Source organism: Tursiops truncatus, chromosome 8 (genome assembly GCF_011762595.2).
Source record: "Tursiops truncatus isolate mTurTru1 chromosome 8, mTurTru1.mat.Y, whole genome shotgun sequence".
NCBI lineage: Eukaryota > Metazoa > Chordata > Mammalia > Artiodactyla > Delphinidae > Tursiops > Tursiops truncatus.
The window spans coordinates 22751925-22763590 of record NC_047041.1 but is presented as its reverse complement, the minus strand read 5'-3'; the positions used below and the strand labels follow the sequence as shown (position 1 = coordinate 22763590).

Sequence of the window (11666 nt, the reverse complement as noted above, 5' to 3'; positions counted from 1 at the left end):
ATAGGATTAAAAATATTATGTCCATCTTTAGAGAAATGACAATTGTAAACAATAAATAATCTACAGATTCAATTGCATAAATATTTAAATCCCTGGTACAATAAAGAATAACATAACTAAAATATGAGAGAAAACAAAAGACTAAGAAAATATTTGCAGCAAACATGAATACTTATAAAATTTGACACAAAAATACTTACACCCAATGAGTAAACAAAGGATATGAAAAGACAGTTCACACAAGAGGAAAGACAATTGCTAAACCAACATTTAATAGTCTCTGAAACCACCAAAAATACCAAGAGAAACAGAGTATTGTTTTTCACATGGTACATTAACAAATATTTTAAGTAAAAATCCATAATCCTGACCAACATATTTTTAACTATATACACCAATAGGGGAAATTTAATTTGTTCAACCCTCTTGAAAAGTAATTTGGAAATGTACTTTATGAGGTTAAAAAAATGTCATACAATTTGACCCAGTAAAGCTATTCATAGGAATATCTTAATAAAAGAATAAATTATGTGGAAAACACATAGGCATAAATATTTCCATTGCAATATTATTTACAAGATGAAAAATGGAAGGGACAACTACAGAGTTGTATGAAATATTATACTGTCATAAAATTAATATAAAAACAAGAAAATTGTGATAAATTATAAAAGAATAAAACAAAATACATTTTATGAATGTCATTCTAAATATGTATTCTAAACACATATGACATTCTAAATATGAAGACATAGAATATGTACACATAGAAATAAAATCCAGAAAACAATATGGCAAAATTGATTGGAGGTTAGTGGTATTTAGATATTTTTAATTCATAATTTTTATAATTATTTTGCTTAATGCATTAGAAAATGGTATATTTTGACATCATACATCTTGGTGAGCTCATTCTTACCAGAAGCTGACAGTAGCCACTTATTGAGTAATATGAACTGAGAAAATGATCAAAAAAATATTTCTCAAGGTAAAAGTGTAGCCACAAAGAAAAATCTGTAATAAAAAGTTCTCTTTTCCTATGCCTTATCATAATAATCTGAATACCAAAAGACAAAGACTTAAGTTAGATTCCCCCCACCCAAAAAAAAGGGATACTCTGTTTTTTGAAACTTCCTAAGAGGACACAAAATTAAAAATACCCCCAAAGAACATTATTTTCAATGACCATATTTAAGCCATTTAAAACCCAAGCTCCATATTTTTAATCAGTGAGTTAGTCATTTCAAACAGATTTTCTTCATTTTGCCTCAAATTAAACTCTGTTGTTAACAACCGATCAAACTATTTATTCTGGATAATCATGTAAATACTAAATAAAGATGGTTATATGGCTTGATGAGGTGATGCCCAAATCACCTACTTGCTGGCTTAGTTATGAATGGAAATGAAATGCATGGAACTACCACATAAAAATATTCTCAAACACGTTATGTTTCCAATCAATTGTTTTATTATCCCCAGTGCCTTAGAGTTTCATGTTATTAATACCAATATATTTTCATCAGTTGAATCAATAAGGCTGTGGTGTAATGAATGTTTCATGCTCAGTCTTGAGGATAATAGAAATACTGACAGACTGAAAAATGACTGGAATTTCCTTCTGCTCTAATCTAAGTCATTATAGTAGCTACAGGGTTGTTATCCAGGCAGCTCTTGCATCCCTTCACAGCTCAGTGGCATTTATTGCTTCCTACAACTTCACAGGCTCTCACATGACAGTCACTGCAAGATGGTAGACAAAGCTCAGCTTTTCTGGGGATTGGATGGCTGAGCCCTGACAGAGTCCCTGTAAAGGAGCTCCTTGGCCACAGAAGAAGAAGGCATCTCTCCCTGTCCCATGGGAAGGAGAAGGCATCGTCTCCTCCTATCTGCAGAGAAATGGAGCTCTTCTCACGGCCTCTTCCTGGGGAAATGGTTCAGAGACAAGTATAGCCAAACACCAGAAAGCCTGTCTGTGTGTTGCTCAGCTGGAGAAACAGAAAACTGCTGTACAATGTAGTGAGTGCCATGATAAGGATTGGAAATGGTGCTTCATGAACCCATAGAAAACATACCTAGAGAAGATTTCCCAAAAGATGTGAATAATAAATTAACTGACTTATTAAGAATGAGAAGGAGTTAGGCAGAAGAAAAAGAGAAAGGAAAGAAATAGGGAGAGATGAAACTCTGTGTGAATCATTAATATAGTGGTAGATAAAGCATACAAATTCTCTACACATTTGGATACTAGTTAAGAGTGTGTGGGGGAGAGAAGATATATAGACATATATACATATATATCTACAATGTATATTTAAGAAATATGTGCTTGAAAGGTCATTTTGTACCAACCACATGCCAGGCCTCTGGCATCAAACTGTTCATTTATTTAACAAGTAGTTATCAAGAATTTTAGTGGTCATTTTAAATAAGTTAACACACAGAAAAAGCTTAAAGTATAGCTTGACATATAGCAAGTACTCAAGATAAGTTAGCTATTATTATTACAGTCAGGAAGTACTAAGGTATTGGGGGTTTAGTAAAAAGGCCCACCAGGGCACCTGACACCACCCCTCCCTGAAAAGTCATAGACCCACTCAAAACATAATAACCAAATATTCCCCTTAAAGCTTATATTTTGGTTAAGACTGCCAGGAAACTCTATTTAGTGCAAAAACCCAAAACTACTGCTGAAACCCAGGATGGAACCAGGGACCTTTAGATCTTCAGTCTAACGCTCTCCCAACTGAGCTATTTCAGCTTGTTCAGGTGATTTCTCCTGAATAACTATAATGGAATAATACTTGTTTTATAATATAAAAACAAAACAATATTCAGAGTCAGCTGGAGGTAGGCATTTAACAAATCTTCAGAGATGATGAGGTAAGATCCCTGTTTACAAGCTAGACGTAATAACTAATTTCACTTTTCTCAGTTCTGTGTTTAACTGCCCTGCAATCTGTTTTTTCCATTTAAAAATAAATCATGGACTTTTTTCATGTCCAAAAAAAAAAAAAAGAAATATGTGCTTGATAAACAATAAAGCAGAGTAGAGGAATGAGAAGATTGAGGAAGGATATTTCTGACAAAATCATCATGGAAGGCAGCTCTGAGGAGGTGGCATTTGAAAAAAAAATTTGAATTAATTGACGGGATAAAACGTGAATTGGCTTGGGAATATGGAAATGAAATGAAATGCATAGAACTACTACATTAAAATATTTGGTGTGAACAAGGGAAGAAACAAAAAGACGAAGAAAAGAAGAGAGAAGAATAACAAAAACAACTGGAAAATAAGTAATGAAATGGCTGTAAGTAAGTATTCATCAATAATTACATTAAATGTCAGTGGACTAAAATCTCCAATCAAAAGACATAGGGTGGCTGATTGAATAAAATAAAAAGACCCTTTAATATGCTGGTTACAAGAGACACCCTTCAGGGCCAAGACATACAAACTGAAAGTGAGGGGATGGAGAAACATACTTCATGCAAATGGAAGTGACAAGAAAGTGAGGGTAGCAATACTCATATCAGACAAAATAGACTTTAAAAGTCTATAACAAAAGACAAAGAAGGGTGTAATGGAATGATAAAGGGATCAATACAAGATGTGGATGTTACAATTATTAACATATATGCACCCAATACAGGAGCACCTAAACCTATAAAGTAAATATTAACAGACATAAAGGGAGAAATTGACAATATAATAACAGTAGGAGACTTCAACACTGCACTTACATCAATGGGTAAATCATCCAGACAGAAAATCAGTAAAGCAACAGTGTTCTTAAATGACACAATAAAGCAGTTGGATTTTTTTTTTTTTTTTTTTTTTGTGGTACGCAGACCTCTCACTGTTGTGGCCTCTCCCGTTGCAGAGCACAGGCTCCAGACGCACAAGCTCAGTGGCCATGACTCACAGGCCCAGCTGCTCCACGGCATGTGGGATCTTCCCGGACCGGGGCAAAAACCCGTGTCCCCTGTATTGGCAGGCGGACTCTCAACCACTGCGCCACCAGAGAAACCCAAGCAGTTGGATTTAATAGATATCTACAGAACTTTCCACCCCCAAAACAGCAAAATACACATTCTTTTAAAGTGCATATGGAACATTTTCCAGGATAGAGTGTGTGTGAGGTCACAAAACAAGCCTCAATAAATTTAAGAGGATAGAAATTATATCAAGCATTTTTCCAAACACAATGGTATGAAACTAGAAATCTATTACAGAAAGAGAAATGGGAAAAGTGCAAACATGAGAAGACTAAATAACTTGCTGCTAAACAGCCAATGGGTCAATGAAGAATTCAAAGAGGAAACCAGAAAATACCTCAAGAGAAATGAAAATGGAAACACAACTTTCCAAAATTGATGGGGTACAGCAAAAGAAGTTATCAGAGGTTTGTTTATAGTGATATAGGCCTTCCTTAAGAAGAAAAAAAAAACTCAAATAAACAACCTAACATATCATCTACAGAAATTAGAAAAATAAGAACAAACAAAGCCTAGTCAGGAGAAGGAAGGAAATAATAATTTTTTTTTTAAAAAGAGAAGAAATGAATAAAATAGAGATTTAAAAAAATAGAAAATATCAAAGAAACAGCTGGTTTGCTTGAAAAGATAAACAGGATGGACAAACCTCTAGCCAGGCTTACCAAGACGTAAAAAGAGAGGACCAAATTAACAAAATAAAAATGAAAGGGGAAAAATAAAACACAGATACAAAAAAAAAAAAATCATAAGAGAATACTTCAAACAGTTATATGCCAACAAATTGGACAACCTAGAAGAAATGGACAAATTTCTAGAAATATTCAGCCTCCCAAGACTGATTCATGAAGAAACAGACAATCTGAACAGCCTGATCACTAGTAGTGAAACTGAAATTTTAATTTAAAAAGCTCCCAGCAAACAAAAGTCCAAGACTTGACTACTTCACAGGGAAATTCTACCACACATATAAAGGAGAGATAATACCTATCCTTCTCAAACTATTCCAAAAAACTGAAGAGAACAGAACACTCCCAAATTCATTCTACAAGGCCACCATTACCTTGATACCAAATCCAGACAAAAACACTACACAAAAAGAGAAAATTACAAGTCAATATCTTTGATGAATATAGATGCAAAAATTCTAAACAAAATATTAGCAAACCAAAACCAAAAATAAATAAAAATGGTCATACACCATAATCGTTTAATTTATTCCAGGGAGGAAAAAGTGGTTAAATATTTACAAATCAAGCAATGTGATACACCACTTTAACAAAAGGAAGGGTAAAAATTACATGATCATCTCAACAGTTACAGAAAAAAAGCATTTAACAAAATTAAACATCCATTCATGATAAAAAATCTCAACAGGAGACCTTTAAGATAGCAGAGGAGTAAGACATGGAGATCACCTTCCTCCCCACAAATACATGAGAAATACATCTACATATGGAACAACTCTTACAGAACACCTACTGAATGCTGGCAGAAGACCTCAGATCTCCCAAAAGGCAAGAAACTCTCCACATACCTGGGTAGGGCAAAAGAAAAATACAGAGACAAAAGAATAGGGACAGGACCTGCACCTCGGGGAGGGATTTGTGAAGGAGGAAATGTTTCCACACACTAGGAAGCCCTTCACTGGTGGAGACAGGAGGCTGGGTGGGGGGAAGCTTTGGAGCCATGGAGGAGAACACAGCAACAGGGGTGCAGAGGGCAAGGTGGAAAGATTCCCGCACAGAGGATTGGTGCCAACCAGCACTAACCAGCCTGAGAGGCTTCTCTGCTCACCCTCCGGGGCGGGTGGGGCTTAGGAACTGAGGCTCCAGCTTCAGAGGTCAGATCCCAGGGAGAGGACTGGGGTTGGCTGCGTGAAAATAACCTGAAGCCTGAAGGGGGCTAGTGCACTACAACTAGCTGGGAGGGAGTCCGGGAAAAAGTCTGGACCTGCCTAAGAGGTAAGAACCATTGTTTCAGTGTGCATGAGAGAGGGGATTCAGAGCACCGCCTAAACGAGCTCCAGAGATGGGAGCGAGTGGTAGCTATCAGCGCAGACACCAGAGATAGGCATGAAATGCTAAGGCTGCTGCTGCAGCCACCAAGAATCCTGTGTGCAAGCACAGGTCACTATCCACACCCTCCCTCCTGGGAGCCTGTGCAGCCCGCCACTGCCAGGGTCCCGTGATCCAGGGACAATTTCCCCAGGGGGAACACACAGTGCAACTCAGGCTGTTGCAACATCATGCTGGCCTCTGCCTCTGCAGGCTCACCCTGAATTCCGTACCACTCCCTCCCACCGGTCTGAGAGAGCCACAGCCACCTAATCAGCAGCTACTTTAACCCCATCCTGTCTGAGCAAAGAACAGATGCCCTCAGGTGACCTACATGCAGAGGTGGGGACAAATCAAAAGCTGAACTCCAGGAGCTGTGCGAACAAAGAAGAGAAAGGGAAACTTATCCCAGCAGCCTCAGGAGCAGTGGATTAAATCTCCACAGTCAACCTGATGTACCCTGAATCTGTGGAATACCTGAATAGATAACAAATCATCCCAAAATTGAGATGGTGGACTCTGGGAGCAACTGTAGACTTGGGGTTTGCTATCTGCATCTAATTTGTTTCTGGTTTTATGTTTATCTTAGTTTAGTATTTAGAGTTCATTATCATTGTAGGTTAGTATATTGATTTGGTTGCTCTCTTTTATATATATATATATATATATATATATATATATATATATATATATATATATATATATAGATATATATATATTTTCCTTTTTCTCTTTTTGTGAGTGGGTATGTGTATGCTCCTTTGGGTGATTTTGTCTGTATAACATTGCTTTTACCATTTGTTCTAGGGTTCTCTCTGTCTGTTTTTCTTTTTTCCTTTTTTTATTTTATTAACAAATTTTATTTTAATAACAATTTTTTATTTTAATAACTTTATTTTATTTTCTTCTTTCTTTCTTTCTTTTTTTGCTCCCTTTTCTTTTGAGTCATGTGGCTGAAAGGGTCTTGGTGCTCCAGCTGGGTGTCAGCCCTGAACCTCTAGGTTGGAGAGCTGAGCTCAGAACATTGGTCCAACAGAGACCTTCCTGTTCTACATAATATCAAATGGTGAAAGCTCTCCGAGATCTCCATCTCAGTGCTAAGACCCAGCTCCACTCAATAACCAACAAGCTACAGTGCTGGACACCCTATGCCAAACAACTAGCAATACAGGAACACAACCCCACCCATTAGAGGAGAGGCTGCCCAAAATCATAATAAGGTCACAGACACCCCAAAACACACCACAGGGCACGCTCCTGCCCACAAAAAATAAAAAATCCAGCCTCATCCACAGGAAAACAAGCACCAGTCCCCTACATGGGGAAGCCTACACAATGCACTAAACTAACCTTACTCACTGGGGGCAGACACCAGAAACGATGGAAACTACGAACCTGCAGCCTGTGAAAAGGAGACCCCAAACACAGTAAGTTAAGCAAAATGAGAAGACAGAGAAACACACAGCAGAGGAAGGAGCAAGGGAAAAAGCCATCAGACCAAACAACTGAAGAGGAAATAGGCAGTTTACCTGCAAAAGAATTCAGAGCAATGATAGTAAAGATGATCCAAAATCTTGGAAATAGAATGGAGAAAATACAAGAAATGTTTAACAAGGACATAGAAGAACTAAAGACCAAACAAACAATGATGAACAACACAATAAATGAAATTAAAAATTCTTTAGAAGGAATCAATAGCAGAATAACTAAGGCAGAAGAACAGAGAGGTGACCTGGAAGACAAAATAGTGGAAATGACTGCTGCAGAGCAGAATAAAGAAAAAAAATTGAAATAATTGAGGACAGTATCAGAGACCTCTGGGAACACATTAAACACACCAACATTCGAATTATAGGAGTCCCAGAAGAAGAAGAGAAAAAGAAAGGGACTCAGAAAATATTTGAAGAGATTATAGTTGAAAAACTCCCTAACATGGGAAAGGAAATAATCACTCAAGTCCAGGAAATGCAGAGAATCCCATACAGCATAAATCCAAGGAGAAACAAGCCAAGACACATATTAAACAAACTATCAAAAATTAAATACAAAGAAAAATATTAAAAGCAGCAAGGGAAAAACAACAAATAGTATGCAAGGGAATCCCCATAAGGTTAACAGCTGATCTTTCAGCAGAAACTCTGCAAGCCAGAAGGGCCTGGCAGGACATACTTAAAGTGATGAAAGGAAAAAACCTACAAGCAAGATTACTCTACCCAGCAAGGATCTCATTCAGATTGAACAGAGAAATTAAAATCTTTACAGACAAGCAAAAGTTAAGAGAATTCAGCACCACCAACCCAGATTTACAATAATTGCTAAAGGAACTTCTCTAGGCAGGAAACACAAGAGAAGGAAGAGACCTACAAAAACAAACCCAAAATAAGTAAGAAAATGGTAATAGCAACATGCATATTGATAATTACTTTACATATGGATGGATTAAATGATCCAACCAAAAGACATAAACAGGCTAAATAGATATATAAAAAAAGACCAATATATATGTCTACAAGAGACCTGTCTACAAGAGACCCAATTCAGACCTAGGGACACATACAGACTGAAAGTGAGGGGATGGAAAGAGATATCCCATGAAAACGGAAACCAAAAGAGAGCTGGAGTAGCAATACTCATATCAGACAAAATAGACTTTCAAACAAGACTATTACAAGAGACAAAGAAGGACATTGCATAATGATCAAGGGATCAATCCAAGAAGAAGATATACAATTGTAAATATTTATGCACCCAACATTGGAGCACCTCAAAACATAAGACAAATGCTAACAGTCATAAAAGGGGAAATTGACAGTAACACAATCATAGTAGGGGACTTTAACACCCCACTTTCATCAATGGACAGATCATCCAAATTTAAAAATAAATAAGGAAACACAAGCTCTAAATGTTATTTTAAACCAATGGACTTAATTGATATTACTAGGACATTCCACCCAAAAACAACAGAATACACTTTCTTCTAAAGTGCTCATGGAATATTCTCCAGGATAGATCATATCTTGAGTCACAAATAAAGCCTTGGTAAATTTAGGAAACTGGAAATCATAACAAGTATCTTTTCCAACCACAATGCTATGAGACTAGATATCAATTACAGGAAAAAATCTGTAAAAAACACAAAATATGGAGGCTAAACAATACATTACTAAATAACCAAGAGATCATTGAAGAAATCAAAGAGGACATCAAAAAATACCTAGAAATAAATGACAATGAAAACACGATGACCCAAAACCTATGGGATGCAGCAAAAACAGTTCTAAGAGGGAAGTTTATAGCAATACAATCCTACCTTAAGAAACAAGAAACATCTCAAATAAACAACATAACCTTACACCTAAAGCAATTAGAGAAAGAACAACAAAAAACCCCCAAAGTTAGCAGAAGGAAAGACATCACAAAGATCAAATCAGAAATAAATGAAAACGAAATGAAGGATATGATAGCAAAGATCAATACAACTAAAAGCTGGTTCCTTAAGAAAAAAAAACAAAATTGATAAACCATTAGCCAGACTCATCAAGAAAAAAAAGGAAAAGACTCAAATCAATAGAATTAGAAATGAAGAGGGAGAAGTAACAACTGACACTGTGGAAATACAAAGGATCATGCGAGATTACTTCAAGCAAGTATATGCCAATAAAATGGACAACCTGGAAGAAATGGACAAATTCTTAGAAAAGCACAACCTTCTGAGACTGAACCAGGAAGAAATAGAAAATATAAACAGGCCAATCACAAGCACTGGAATTGAAATCATGATTAAAAAGTTTCCAACAAACAAAAGACCAGGACCAGATGGTATCGCAGGCGAATTCTATCAAACATTTAGAGAAGAACTAACACCTATCCTTCTCAAACTCTTCCAAAATATAGCAGAGGGAAGAACACTCCCAAACTCATTACAAGACCACCATCACCCTGAAACAAAAACCAGACAAAGATGTCACAAAGAAAGAAAACTACAGGCCAATATCACTCATGAACATATATGTAAAATCCTCAACAAAATAGTAGCAAACAGAATCCAACAGCACATTAATAGGATCATACACCATGGTCAACTGGGGTTTATCCCAGGAATGCAAGGATTCTTCTATATATATATATATCAATCAATGTGATAAACCATATTAACAAACTGAAGAAGAAAAAAAACAAGATCCTCTCAATAGATGTAGAAAAAGCTTTTGACAAAATTCAACATCCATTTATGATAAAAACCCTCCAGAAAATAGGCATAGAGGGAATGTACCTCAATATAATAAAGGCCACAAATGACAAACCGACAGCCAACATCATTCTCAATGGTAAAAAACTGAAACCATTTCTCTAAGATCAGGAACAAGACAAAGTTGTCTACTCTCAACACTGTTATTCAACATAGTTTTGGAAATTTTACCCACAGCAGTCAGAGAAGAGAAAAAATAAACAGATTCCATATCAGACAAGAAGAAGTAAAGTGGTCACTGTTTGCAGATGACATGATACTATACATGGAGAATCCTAAAGATGCTACCAGAAAAGTACTAGAGCTAATCAATTAATTTGGTAAAGCTGCAGGATACAAAATTGAGGCACAGAAATCTCCTGCAGTCCTGTACACGAGTGATGAAAAATCTGAAAGAGAAATTAAGGAAACACTCAGTTACCATTGCAACAAAAAGAATAAAATACCTAGGAATAAAGCTACCTAAGAAGACAAAGGACCTGTATGCAGAAAACTATAAGACACTGATGAAAGAAACTAAAGATGATACAAACAGATGGAGAGATATACCATGTTCTTGGATTGGAAGAATCAACATTGTGGAAATGACTCTACTACCCAAAGCAATCTACAGACTCAATGCAATCCCTATCAAACTACCACTAGCATTTTTCACAGAAGTAAAACAAAAAATTTCACAGCATGTATGGAAACACAAAAGACCCCGAATAGTCAAAGCAATCTTGAGAAAGAAAAACAGAGCTGGAGGAATCAGGCCCCCAGATTTCAGACTATACTATAAAGCTACAGTAATAAAGACAGTATGGTCCTGGCACAAAAACAGAAACATAGATCAATGGAACAGGATAGAAAGCACAGAGATAAACCCATGCACATATGGTCACCTTATTTTTGATAAAGGAGTCAAGAGTATACAATGGAGAAAAGACAGCCTCTTCAATAAGTGCTGCTGTGCAAACTGGACAGCTACATATAAAAGAATGAAATTAGAACACTCCCTAACACCATACAGAAAAATAAACTCAAAATGGATTAAAGATCTAAATGTAAGTCCATATACTATAAAACTCTTAGAGGAAAACATAGGCAGAACACTCTATGTCATAAATCACAGCAAGATCCTTTTGGACCCACCTCCTAGAGTAATGGAAATAAAAAGAAAAATAAACAAATGGGACCTAATAAAACTTAAAAGCTTTTGCACAGCAAAGGACAGCATAAACAAGATGAAAAGACAACCTTCAGAATGGGAGAAAATATTTGCAAATGAAGCAACTGACAAAGGATTAATCTCCAAAATTTAAAAGCAGGTCATGCAGTTCAATAACAAAAAAACAAACAACCCAATCCAAAAATGGGCA

The 11666-nt window shown here is 36.3% G+C and overlaps 1 non-coding gene across 1 annotated transcript; it reads right to left on the bottom strand.

Moving 5' to 3' along the window:
- Positions 1-2688: 2688 nt before the first annotated feature.
- On the bottom strand, positions 2689-2761 carry TRNAF-GAA (transfer RNA phenylalanine (anticodon GAA)). Its single transcript has one exon. It is a non-coding gene; the product is annotated as a tRNA-Phe (tRNA).
- Between the last annotated feature and the right edge of the window lie 8905 nt (positions 2762-11666).